This window comes from Triticum dicoccoides, chromosome 7A (assembly GCF_002162155.2).
Source record: "Triticum dicoccoides isolate Atlit2015 ecotype Zavitan chromosome 7A, WEW_v2.0, whole genome shotgun sequence".
Taxonomy (NCBI): domain Eukaryota; kingdom Viridiplantae; phylum Streptophyta; class Magnoliopsida; order Poales; family Poaceae; genus Triticum; species Triticum dicoccoides.
In genome coordinates, this window is record NC_041392.1 from 507487576 (window position 1) to 507501927 (window position 14352).

General features: G+C 44.3%; 1 pseudogene; it reads left to right on the plus strand.

Annotated features, from left to right (window-relative positions):
• Window positions 1-13777: 13777 nt before the first annotated feature.
• Window positions 13778-13916, plus strand: LOC119334909 (annotated as a pseudogene).
• The last annotated feature ends 436 nt before the right edge of the window (window positions 13917-14352 follow it).

A 14352-nucleotide genomic window follows, 5' to 3' on the forward strand; every position in this document is an offset into this window, starting at 1 on the left:
ATCCATGTGGAGAAGGACACATCTCCCAGAATTGTACGAATGGGGATCTAGTAGAATTCCCGACAGAGGAAGTAGAATATGACCCACAAGAAATAGAAGCCATGATTGGCATGGAAAGGTCCAGGAAGAGAAGCAGATTGGATTCCAGGAAAAACCTAAGTCATATCACCTGTTATAGGTGCAAGGAGTCAGGGCACTACCTCAACAATTGCCCAAAAAGGAAACCTCGATACTTGTCAGAAGTAATATGTTTTAGTTGTAATGGAGCAGGGCACTTTGCCAGAGAATGCCCTAAGGAGAAGGAAACTTGTGCTAGATAGTTGAGTTTGCAACAAAAGAAATGGAGTAGTAGAAGTGAGAACATTTTTCTTCTATATTGAGGTGTTGAGTTGAGACATGCAATGGAGAAGCGAGAGATTGTAATCATTTGAGAATGAATAAAGTAGCATCGTTGGTACTGATATGGATTTTATGAGTTGTTACTCTATGAAGAAGGATTTTGACCATTTTGAGGATAAGAGAAATATGGTCTATGGAAGATTTGTGCATTTTAAGGGTGGTAGTACCCTGTAAGAACCCTTGACCCCTGGAAAAGATAAGAATACTCCACTGAGTGGATTTCGGACAAAATGAATACGAGTTTTGTCTCGATATGTGTGATGCCCCAAGAGTATGTGGGATGAAGTGGAGACCGTTAGTTGTTTGGACCAAATGTGATCAAGGAGTCAGAAGAGAATGTTAAGTTGATTCGAGATAGACTAAGGTAGCTCAGTCCAGGCAGAAGAGTTATGTAGACTCAAAAACGCAAGGAGGTAGTCTATGAAATTAGAGACAGAGCATGTCTTCGTGTGTTCCCTCTGCGAGGAGTTAAACAATTTAGAGTTAAGATACAGTTGGCCCCGAGATTTGTAGAACCATACCAAGTTTTGGAGCTATGGGAGAAGTGGCCAACAAGTTGGAGTCACTCGAATGACTATCAGGAGTTCATGATGTGTTTCACATTTCCCATTTGAAGAAGTGCCATGCAGAGATGGCCAATATTCACCTGTAAGGACGCTTGACCCTGGAAAGGATAATAATGTTCCACGAAGTGGAATATGGACTCCATAAGTATAAGTTTATATCTCGGTATGTGGGATAACCCACGAGAATGAAGAGATGAATTACTATTGGATATAAAGGAGGTATGATGTTGGTATTATGGAACGATTGTAACTCCGTGATGAGTTTGAATAATCACGTCTTAGTTTGGTGCCAATAGAAGGAAGGAAGACAGTACAATTGGATGGATTTAAGAATACTAGGAAGTTGGAAGTTGGAATAATGATCAGTTGCCCGATGATAAGTTCAAGGACTACAAGTGATGAGGTGTGCCATAACTCACAGGCCCCAGGACCTGCCCAGAAGCAAGCACATTCTTGCTGAAGGAAAAACCCTGGGCGAAGTTACAATTTTATCAATAAGACAATTTTATAGGAGCAACGCAAAACCTGAGAGTTGTGAAGGAACAATAAATGTTGTTTGGCTTGCAGAATCAATGGATTATTCCGAACGCAGTTCGTGGACAAGAGAAATTCTGCAATGCTTGTGAGGATGACCAAGTGTTAGAACGCGAGATTCGCTAAACCGTATACAAGGTAATGATTTGGGTGCGGGATGGATTGATCACCATACCGACTTACTCTTATTATTCGCCTTGCTATATGGGATGGTAAATCTGAGTGACTTACCTATAGTAGAGAGACGACGGTATTAAACCTTGTTTGAACCTTAGAATGGTATAAGAAATTTTTCCCTTATACAAGGCAGCTTTTGCCAACCGTAGGTTATACAGTGAGGATCAACCCAGACCCATTTCCTGCAGGAGAAACCATAAATCGTTGACCACCATGAGATATCGATAGTTGTTTAGTGTTGGCGCCAGACCCGTCAGCTAAGAAGACTCAGTCTTGGAAATAACCTTACCAAGATGAAAGAACAAAGAATTGAGGAAAAGGTTATGCCGTTACCGAAGAGCCCAGAGAAAGGAATTATACTGAAGATCTGAGAAGACCGACACTGTTAACAATATGGATGGAGTATATGAGTTTTGATGGAACCGTAACCATGCTTCTAAGGGTGGTAGCACCCCAGACCCCGGACACGATTGATGAAATTTTGAGGAGACCCCCAAACCCTAACCTTTTCTTGCTAGCCTCTCTGAATCTCGAGGACGAGATTCATTTTAAGGGTGGTAGGTTTGTAACATCCCAAAATTCTAAATGTTGGAATGTTATAATAAATAGATAGATTTGATTGACTGTTTGATTGATTGACTGAAAGTGAGTGAAATTCGAAACTTTTTGAAAGTTAAATGAGAGGGAATAAAAGGACTCTCCTAAACTTTCATTTTTGCCTTTATGCTCTCCGTGAATTCAAATACTTTTTCATCACGAAACCTTGGAGAGAAGATGACATGACTTCTTCCATTTATTAAATGACAAGGGGTGTTGAAAATATTTGAATTTCATTTGAGAATATCTCCAATTCTGAAACTTTATGCAACTCAATGATTTTCGCGAGAGAAGATAAAATGACTTCTTCAAATTATATGAAATATGAGTTGGGAGTTTCAAAGAACTCAAATCTAAAATCCATTTGAAATTATTTTTCAATTTGGGTTATTTGAGTTTTATTCAAATTATTTTTCTCCAAAAATAAAATATATGGAAATTAGGGTAACATGATTCCCTACAATAGAAAATTGGAGAAAAATTAATTTGAAATCATTTTGGTATTTTAAAAATGATTTTTGTTGGATTTTAATAGACCAGTAGCACTCTTTGATTTATTAGAATTTGTGTGTATTTTATTTAATTCTAGAAAAATGTTCAAGTCGTAGAAAATCTTTTTCTGAAAATTTTGGTATATTATACACCTATATAATATCCCTATTTAAATTGTTTTACCATTTTTCTTTGTCTGTTAAAATGTTAAAAAAAATTCTCCTCCGCCGCCGAACTGGGCCGGCCCAACAGGCCACAGCCCAGCCAGCCCGCGCTGCCACCGCCTAGCTCCCGCCGTGCCCGACAAGGACTCGCCGGAGTCCGGCCCCTCCACGGCGCCCGTCGCCCCTCCTCCATGCCACCACCTCCCCTCCCCTCCTATAAAGCCGCGCCGCCCCTCTCCCCTCGCGCCGCCGCCTCCTCCCGTAGTCGCCACCGCCATGGTCAACCACCGCCGCCGCTCGCATCTAGCGCTGCCGCCGCCCAACGCCCTCGCCACCACTCGCCGCCCCTGCAGCTGCTGTTGATGCCGCTTCTTGCGCCGTCGCCTTGCCCCGCGCCGCCCGACGCGCCGCAAGTCGCTGCCGCACTTCGCCGGAGCCGCCGTCTTGCCGCGCCACCCGCCGGAGTTAACCGCCACCGCCGCCGGACTTTTTTTCCTTGAACCGGTATAAACCAAGTTAACCTACCCCGGTTTTTCTTCGGTTTATATATATATAGATCGGTTTTCTTTTAGAACGGTTTTCTATATTTAGTTTAGTTTATTTTGCGAGCGTTCACCAGTTAGGCCTCTTTAGTGAATGGTTTTCTTCGAATATGCCTTTGTAGCGAACGTTCATTAGATAGGTTTTTTTTCTTTTCTTTTTAATTTCGGCCAGGGACCCGTTTGTGAATAACTTATTTGCAGAATAGCCCCTGATCTTTGAAACAACGTAACTTTTTGCTCGCTAGTCGGAATTAGACGAAACCAACGCCCACGTCTTCGTTATGATCCCCTCTATCCAATAATCCAACTCAAACATGTTTTTGAAAAGTTTAAAATTTTAATTAGATCAGATTTGAATTCAAACTTCGTTTGATCATAACTTGAGTTTCATAGCTCCGTTTGAGTTGATTCTTTTTGCAAATTGAAGCTCTTGACCTAAACATTCTAATAAGGCCAAATTCACATAATTTTGGTACTGTTAGAAATTGTTTTATGTTGCAAGAGTTATTTTCTTGGTTTTGAAGTTTTCCGAATCGTCTTCTTCGTTCTTTCTGATCTTTTGAGTGATTGCTTATGTGTGGTTACTATTGCTTGCTTACGATAGATTGACCGGAGTGAGACGAGTAGATCTATCAAGAGTTTTGAGTGCAAATCATCTTCATCAACATTGCAGGCAAGTTCACACTTTGATCATATCCCTTTTGTCACCCAGTTTTTATGCATTAGTTCCAATCCTCAAACACTGCATGGTTAGGATGTCATTAACTTGTGGGTTGGGAAGTAGATGACGAGGTAGAACCTATTACCTACTTATTTTCAAACTCTTGGGAGTTACTATTACGTTATGCTTACATTGATATGCTATGCTCGTAGACGTGGATTGGGTTTTGAGAGTATTTCATGACAGATGTGGGGGATTATGGTTAACTAAGGTTTAACTTAAGGTGGCTACTTTAATACACATCTGGGTGGGTTGGTTGGGGCACCCTGGGGATATACCAGTGGACTTGACCGGACACCTGGGGAAATACCAGTGTTGTCCTTGGAGATCCCGGGGATATACCGTGTGATCATCCTATGGTTCGCCACCCAGGCTCAAAGGGATCATATGGTTATTCATGCTAGAAACTTCCGTGTGCAGCCACAAGCTATTATGGGCTCTAGCATAGTTGATTAAGTCGTGTGAACTCTTACAGTGGTAGACTAGCAGATGTAGGTGTTGTAGGTGGTACGGTCTACCCATCGTAAGGTGCAAACGCTTCTGAAAGACTATGTCTCGGTCATCCGTTTCTCAAACACCATGTAGTGCGAGAAATCCAACGGAGGAGATCGAGTCTTGTGGGGACAAGTGCGCAAACCTCTGCAGAGTGTATAAACTAATCATGATTAGCCGTGTCCCCGGTTATGGACATCTTGAGTATCTAGTGAAAGAAAAAAAGGGAACTTCAAGAAGAACAACAAGCAAGTTGCTGCTCAAGTGAAGAAGCCCAAGTCTGGTCCTAAGCCTGAGACTAAGTGCTTCTACTGCAAAGGGACTGGTCACTGGAAGCGGAACTACCCAAGTATTTGGCGGATAAGAAAGGATGGCAATGTAAACAAAGGTATATTTGATATACATGTTATTGATGTGTACTTTACTAGTGTTCATAGCAACCCCTCAGTATTTGGTACTAGTTCAGTTGCTAAGATTAGTAACTTGAATCGGGAGTTGCAGAATGAACAGAGACTAGTTAAGGGTAAGGTGACGATGTGTATTTGAAGTAGTTCCAAGATTGATGTGATCATCATCGCACACTCCCTATACTTTCGGGATTAGTGTTGAACCTAAATAAGTGTTATTTGGTGTTTGCGTTGAGCATAAATATGATTTGATCATGTTTATTGCAATATGGTTATTCATTTAAGTAAGAGAATAAATTGTTGTTCTGTTTACATGAATAAAACCTTATATGGTTACACACCCAATGAAAATGGTTCGTTGGATCTCGATCGTAGTGATACACATATTCATAATATTGAAACCAAAAGATGCAAAGTTAATAATGATAGTGCAACTTATTTGTGGCACTGCCGTTTAGGTCATATTGGTGTAAAGCGCATGAAGAAACTCCATGCTGATGGGTTTTTGGAATCACTTGATTATGAATCACTTGATGCTTGCGAACCATGCCTCATGGGCAAGATGACTAAAAACTCCGTTCTCTGGAACAATGGAGCGAGCAACTGACTTATTGGAAATAATACATACTGATGTATGCGATCCGATGAGTGTTAAGGCTCGCGGCGGGTATCATTATTTTCTGACCTTCACAGATGATTTGAGCAGATATGGGTATATCTACTTGATGAAACATAAGTCTGAAACATTTGAAAAGTTCAAAGAATTTCAGAGTAAAGTGGAAAATCATCGTGACAAGAAAATAAAGTTTCCACGATCTGATCGCGGAGACGAATATTTGAGTTACGAGTTTGGTCTTCAATTAAAACAATGTGGAATATTTTCACAAACTCATGCCACCTGGAACACCACAGCATAATGGTGTGTCCGAACGTCATAACCGTACTTTATTGGATATAGTGCAATCTATGATGTTTCTTACCGATTTACCACTATCGTTTTGGGTTTATGCATTAGAGACAGCTGCATTCATGTTAAATAGGGCACCATCTAAATCCGTTGACGACACTATATGAACTGTGGTTTAACAAGAAACCAAAGTTGTCGTTTCTTAAAGTTTGGGGTTGTGATGCTTATGTGAAAAAGTTTCATCCTGATAAGCTCAAACCCAAATCGGAAAAATGTGTCTTCATAGGATACCCAAAGGAGACAGTTGGGTACACCTTCTATCACAGATCCGAAGGCAAGATATTCATTGCTTAGAATGGATCCTTTCTAGAGAAGGAGTTTCTCTCAAAAGAAGTGAGTGGGAGGAAAGTAGAACTTGATGAGGTAACTGTACCTGCTCCCTTATTGGAAAGTAGTTCATCACAAAAAACGGTTTCTGTGACACCTACACCAATTAACGAGGAAGCTAATGATGATGATCATGTAACTTCAGATCAAGTTACTACCGAATCTCGTAGGTAAACCAGAGTGAGATCCGCACCAGAGTGGTACGGTAATCCTGTTCTGAAAGTCATGTTACTAGACCATGATGAACTTGCGAACTATGAGGAAGCGATGATGAGCCCAGATTCTGCGAAATGGTTTGAAGCCATGAAATCTGAGATATGATCCATGTATGAGAACAAAGTATGGACTTTGATGGATTTGCCCGATGATCGGCAAGCCATAGAAAATAAATGGATCTTCAAGAGGAAGACGGATGCTGATAGTAGTGTTACTATCTACAAAGCTAGAATTGTCGCAAAAGGTTTTCGACAAGTTCAAGGTGTTGACTACGATGAGATTTTCTCACTCGTATCTATGCTTAAGTCTTTCCGAATCATGTTAGCAATTGCCGCATTTTATGAAATCTGTCAAATGGATAAACAAAACTGCATTCCTTAATGGATTTATTAAAGAAGAGTTGTATATGATGCAACCAGAAGGTTTTGTCAATCCTAAAAATGTTAACAAAATATGCAAGCTCCAGCGATCCATCTGTGGACTGGTGCAAGCATCTCGGAGTTGGAATATGCGCTTTGATGAGATGATCAAAGTATATAGTATTATACAGACTTGTGGTGAAGCCTGTATTTACAAGAAAGTGAGTGGGAGCACTACAATATTTCTGACAAGTATATGTGAATGACATATTATTGATCGGAAATAATGTAGAATTATTCTGCAAAGCATAAAGGAGTGTTTGAAAGGATTTTTTTCAAAGAAAACCTCGGTGAAGCTGCTTACATATTGAGCATCAAGTTTTTTCAATAAGTACATACCTTGACAAGATTTTGAAGTAGTTCAAAATGGAACAGTCAAAGTGAAAGATCGTGGATGTCGCCTAGAGGGGGGTGAGGCGTTTTAAAATAATTACGGTTTAGGCTTGAACAAATGCGGAATAAACCTAGCGGTTAATTTGCCAAGCACAAAACCTAAAAAAACTAGGCTCACCTATGTGCACCAACAACTTATGCTAAGAAAGATAAGAAACTATGTGATAGCAATAAATATGACAAGAAACAATATGGCTATCACAAAGTAAAGTGCATAAGTAAAGGGCTCGGGTAAGAGATAACCGAGGCACGAGGAGACGACGATGTATCCTGAAGTTCACACCCTTGCGGATGCTAATCTCCGTTTGGAGCGGTGTGGAGGCACAATGCTCCCCAAGAAGCCACTAGGGCCACCGTAATCTCCTCACGCTCTCGCACAATGCAAGATGCCGTGATTCCATTAAGGGACCCTTGAGGGCGGTCACCGAACCCGTACAAATGGCAACCCTTGGGGGCGGTCACCGAACCCGCACACTTTGGCAACCCTTGGGGGCGGTCACCGGTACCCGTCAAATTGCTCGGGGTGATCTCCACAACTAATTGGAGACCCCGACGCTTGCCCGGAGCTTTGCACCACAATGATTGAGCTCCGAACACCAACAACCGTCTAGGGCGCCCAAGCACCCAAGAGGAACAAGCTCAAGGGTACTAAGCACCCAAGAGTAATAAGCTTCTCAACTTGTAACTTCCACGTATCACGTGGAGAACTCAAACCGATGCACCAAATGCAATGGCAAGGGCACACGGAGTGCCCAAGTCCTTCTCTCTCAAATCCCACCGAAGCAACTAATGCTAGGGAGGAAAATGAGAGGAAGAACAAGAAAGGGAACACCAAGAACTCCAAGATCTAGATCCAAGGGGTTCCCCTCACATAGAGGAGAAAGTGATTGGTGGAAATGTGGATCTAGATCTCCTCTCTCTTTTCCCTCAAAAACTAGCAAGAATCCATGGAGGGATTGAGAGTTAGCAAGCTCGAAGAAGGTCAACAATGGGGGAAGAACACGAGCTCAAAGGATAAGGTTCATTGGGGAAGAAGACCCCCTTTTATAGGTGGGGAAAAAATCCAACCGTTATGTGCTCAGCCCGCACACGAGCGGTACTACCACTCAGGTGGAAGAAACAGGGAAAAGGAGCAACAAAATATGAACCTTAGGGCGGTAGTACCGCAGGATACAGCGGTACTACTGCTGGGTTAAGCGGTACTACCGCTCCCTTCGGCGGTATTGCCGCGCAGAACGAAGGGTAAAGGGAAAGAGGGAACCAGGCGGTACTACCGCGGAGGAAGGGTGGTACTGCCGCTAAGGAGCGGTACTGCCGCACTACTGCCGCAGTGAGGTACCGCACAATTCGACACAGAAAAAGACCCCTCGAATCGACGCGGTAGGGACCTGGTAAGCCAGCGGTAGTACTGCTGCGGAGTCACCGCCGGTACTACCGCTGCGGAGCGGTACTGCCGCTTGTGACCCCTCAGCGGTACTACCACTGGATACCATGGTACTACCGCTGGGACCCTGACAAAACCACACTCAAGAAAACAAGAACTGCCATAACTTCTGCATATGAGCTCCGAATTGAGCAAACTCAAGCTTGTTGGAAACAAGACGACGAGTAGCATCAAACCTCCAACCGAGAAGAATCGGCAAAACCTCCAACAACGAAAACATCATAGAAGAGGCAGGGGAGGTATGCCTAACAAAAAGAGGAGAGAAACCTCCAACCGAGAAGAATCGGCAAAACCTCCAACAACGAAAACATCATAGAAGAGGCATGCAAACTCCGTTTTTGATGAACTCAAGCTTGTCATCAAGATGACCATAAGCTCTAAGATTCACAAAGAGAACCAAACAAGAACCAAGAAATATGATGCAAGGATGCAATGGTTTGAGCTCTCTACGAACGATACGATCAAGCTACTCATCGAGAGCCCCCCTTGATAGTACGACAATCGATCCTATAACCCGGTCTCCCAACTACCATCATGAGACCGGTAAAATAGAAAACCTACCAAGGGCAAACCTTTGCCTTGCACATGGTCCATTTGAGCTAGATTATGACGATCTTGACTCCCTCAAGTTGGACCACCTTTCTTGATTGGGTTGACTCGATGAAGACTAGTTGATTGCTCCCCCATACCCCACTATGGGTGAGCCACTCTTCCGCACATCTTCACAAGTCCATTGTCACCACAAAGGACGGCAAGCTTCAAGCATTTGATCTCTTTGTGATGCTCCACTTGAACTTGCACACCGCAACCTTTCTTGATTGTGTTGACTCGATGAAGACTAGTTGATTGCTCCCCCATACTCCACTATGGGTGAGCCACTCTTCCGCACATCTTCACAAGTCCATTGTCACCACAAAGGACGGCAAGCTTCAAGCATTTGATCTCTTCGTGATGCTCCACTTGAACTTGCACACCACAACCTAACCCCACAAAGAACCCTCATGAAGACCATGGGTTAGTACACAAAGCGTAATTGGCAATGCTTACCATACCATGGGATCACTTGATCCCTCTCAGTACATCTTCTACGCTTTGTGGGTTGATCAACTTGATTCACTCTTTGACTTAGTCTTGATCAACCTCTCACAAGACCAATCTTTAGGTAATTCCTTGAATAGCACCTTGGTCGACACAAACTCTCCTTGAACCCAACACATGTACTCCAAGAAAAGCCTATGGACAAAACCTTCAAATATAACTCAAGGCAACCATTAGTCCATAGAGATTATCATCAATTACCAAAACCAAACATGGGGGAACCGCATGTTCTTTCACAAAGAAAGAGTTCTTGCCTGTGTTACAAGGTGTGAAATTGAGTAAGACTCAAAACCCGACCACGACAGAAGATAGAAAGAGAATGAAAGTCATTCCCTATGCCTCAGCCATAGGTTCTATAAAGTATGCCATGCCGTGTACCAGATCTATTGTATACCCTACACTGATGTTGGCAAGGGAGTACAATAGTGATCTAGGAGTAGATCACTGGACAGCGGGCAAAATTATCCTTAGTGGAATAAGGATATGTTTCTCGATTATGGAGGTGACAAAAGGTTCGTCATAAAGGGTTATGTCGATGCAAACTTTGACACTGATCCAGATGATTCTAAGTCTCAATCTGGATGCATATTGAAAGTGGGAGCAATTATCTAGAGTAGCTCCGTGCAGAGCATTGTTGACATAGAAATTTGCAAAAGACATACGGATCTGAATATGGCAGACCCGTTGACTAAACTTCTCTCACAGGCAAAACATGATCACACCTTAGTACTCTTTGGGTGTTAATCACATAGCGATGTGAACTAGATTATTGACTCTAGTAAACCCTTTGAGTGTTGGTCACATAATGATGTGAACTATTGGTGTTAAATCACATGGCAATGTGAACTAGATTATTGACTCTAGTGCAAGTGGGAGACTGAAGGAAATATGCCCTAGAGGCAATAATAAAGTTATTATTTATTTCCTTATTTCCTGATAAATGTTTATTATTCATGCTAGAATTGTATTAACCGGAAACATAATACATGTGTGAATACATAGATAAACATAGTGTCACTAGTATGCCTCTACTTGACTAGCTCGTTAATCAAAGATGGTTATGTTTCCTAACCATAGACAAAGAGTTGTTATTTGATTAACGGGATCACATCATTAGGAGAATGATGTGATTGACTTGACCCATTCCGTTAGCTTAGGACTCGATCGTTTAGTATGTTGCTATTGCTTTCTTCATGACTTATACATGTTCCTATGACTATGAGATTATGCAACTCCCGTTTACCGGAGGAACACTTTGTGTGCTACCAAACGTCACAACGTAACTGGGTGATTATAAAGGAGATCTACAGGTGTCTCCAAAGGTACATGTTGGGTTGGCGTATTTCGGGATTAGGATTTGTCACTCCGATTGTCAGAGAGGTATCTCTGGGCCCTCTCGGTAATGCACATCACATAAGCCTTGCAAGAATTGAAACTAAAGAGTTAGTTGCAAGATGATGTATTACGAAATGAGTAAAGAGACTTGCCGGTAACGAGATTGAACTAGGTATTGAGATACCAACGATCAAATCTCGGCAAGAAACATACCGATGACAAAGGGAACAACGTATGTTGTTATGCGGTCTGACCGATAAAGATCTTCGTAGAATATGTGGGAGCCAATATGAGCATCCAGGTTCCGCTATTGGTTATTGACCGGAGACATGTCTCGGTCATGTCTACATTGTTCTCGAACCCGTAGGGTCCACACGCTTAAGGTTTCGATGACAGTTATATTATGAGTTTTGATGTATCGAAGTTAGTTCGGAGTCCCGGATGTGATCACGGACATGATGAGGAATCTCGAAATGGTCGAGACATAAAGATTGATATATTGGGCGGCTATATTCGGACACCGGAAGTGTTCCGGATGATTTCGGAGAAAACCGGAGTGCCGGAGGGTTACCGGAACCCCCCCGGGAGAAGTAATGGGCCTCATGGGCCCTAGTGGAGAGAGAGGGGCGGCCAGGGTGGGCCGCGCGCCCCTCCCCCTCTGGTCCGAATTGGACTAGGAGAGGGGGGCGGCTCCCCCCTTTCCTTCTCCCTCTCCCCCTTCCTTTCCCCCTGCTAGTAGGAGTAGGAAAGAGGGGAGTCCTACTCCTACTAGGAGGAGGACTCCTACTCCTACTAGGAGGACTCCTCCTCCTTGGCGCGCCCTAGGGCCGGCCGGCCTCCTCCCCTTGCTCCTTTATATACGGGGGCAGGGGGCACCCCTAGACACACAAGTTGATCCACGTGATCGTTTTCTTAGCCGTGTGCGGTGCCCCCTTCCACCATATTCCTTGATAATATTGTAGCGGTGTTTAGGCGAAGCCCTGCGACGGTAGAACATCAAGATCGTCATCACGCCGTCGTGCTGACGGAACTCTTCCCTGACACTTTGCTGGATCGGAGTCCGGGGATCGTCATCGAGCTGAACGTGTGCTAGAACTCGGAGGTGCCGTAGTTTCGGTGCTTGATCGGTCGGGCCGTGAAGACGTACGACTACATCAACCGCGTTGTTATAACGCTTCCGCTGTCGGTCTACGAGGGTACATAGACAACACTCTCCCCTCTCGTTGCTATGCATCACCATGATCTTGCGTGTGCGTAGGAATTTTTTTGAAATTACTACGTTCCCCAATATATTAGCCATCACACGATCTGAATTTGAAGCCTGCTGTTGGATGGACTCCTCCCCCTATCTATGTCTGTGAATACATTCAGACATGTCCGCAAATATTGGGCGTGTATGTTTTGGTGTGTGACATTGGAGTTGACCTTAACTATGACAGGTCCTTACACAGTCATCCCTACAAAAAATAGAAATACACTCAAATTCTTGGGGGTGCTGAAGTCTTCTTCCTCCTCCATCCATCGGTGATGCATCGAGAGAAAAGCTCTATGCCGCCTCTGGGACCTCGCTTCAGCGTGTTAGAATAGAGTTTGTAGAGATATCTGTTTAAACTGTATTCTGTTCCTATCTCTTCTTATGTTCTGTTCTTCCTCTCAAAGTTATATCTCCCTCTCTCGATGTATTCTGGAAGTATCCTAGCGATATTCCAAACCTTGTAAGCCACGGCAATCCTTCCATAAATATACATGCGGCCCGAGCAAAGGGTTCATCGCTTCCTATCAAATCTTACATGGTCATCAGAGCCCTTCCTCTCGTACGTCTAGCATTCCTGAAAGATCGATCTAGTTGATCGAGAGAGAAACCTGAAACCTAACCAGAGAGAGGCATCGAGAGAAATCATGTCAGGCACCAACGCCAGCACCGCTGCTTCCACCATCGCTGCCATCAATACTTCCCTAATAGGTTCCACCATGAGTACCCTGTCCACCCAATCCACACCATCCACCTATGCATCTTCCTCCTCCCACATCAGCGTCTCCTCTCTCGGGTCTCCTCCATCTGAGAAGCTCACGAGGACGAACTTCCTCCTCTGGAAGGCCATCGTGCTACCCCAAATAAAGGGAGCACAGATGGAGCACTTCCTGGACGGCGCAAGCCCGGCGCCCCCTCCTACCATCACCATCACCAAAGATGGGAAAGAGGAGCAAGTCTTCAACTACGCCCGGTCGATCTAGTTCGCCCAGCAGCAACAGGTACAAGGATACCTTATGGGGTCTCTGTCACGTGAGATTCTTGCACAGGTCGCTACTCTTCAGACGCCGGCCGAGGTATGGAGTGCCATCCACGCCTCCTTCGCTGCCTAGACGCAAGCATAGATCGTCAACACCCGCATCACCCTCGCCAATCTGCACAAAGGGAACATGGGCATGCCGAAATATCTGGCGAAGATCAAGGCCTTCGCCGATGAGATCGCCTGCACCGGTGATCCCCTCTCTGAAGGAGAGCTAACCTCCTATGTGCTCAAAGGGCTGGACATCGAGTATAACCCGGTGATCTCAGCCCTGGCTGCACGTATCGAGCCGGTGACCGTCTAGGAGCTTTACAACCAGTTGCTAAGCTTTGAAGCTCGCATGAATCTGCTACAAGGTAACAATCTTCGCCAGTCATCAGTTAACTCTGTCACACGTGGTCATGGCACTGGAGGCCGAGGCCGTGGTCACCGTGGTCACCAGGGGCGCGGCAACGGCAACAACAGCGGGCGTGGGCACGCCAACAACTCTGGACCACACCCCTTCAGCGCCTCCTACTCCAACACCAGGCCGCGTTGCCAGCTCTGCAAAAAGTCAGGGCATGAGGTGAAAGACTGTTGGCACCGCTATGATGAAGATTACCTGCCCGAAGAGCGCCACGTAGCTGCAGCCATCAGGGAGCAAGAAGAAGCTGGAGACACCATCTGGTATGCTGATTATGGAGCCACAGATCATGTCACCGGCGAGTTGGAGAAGCTTGCAAATCGAGAAAGATATTATGGCGATGATCAGATAAACACCGCCGCAAGTGG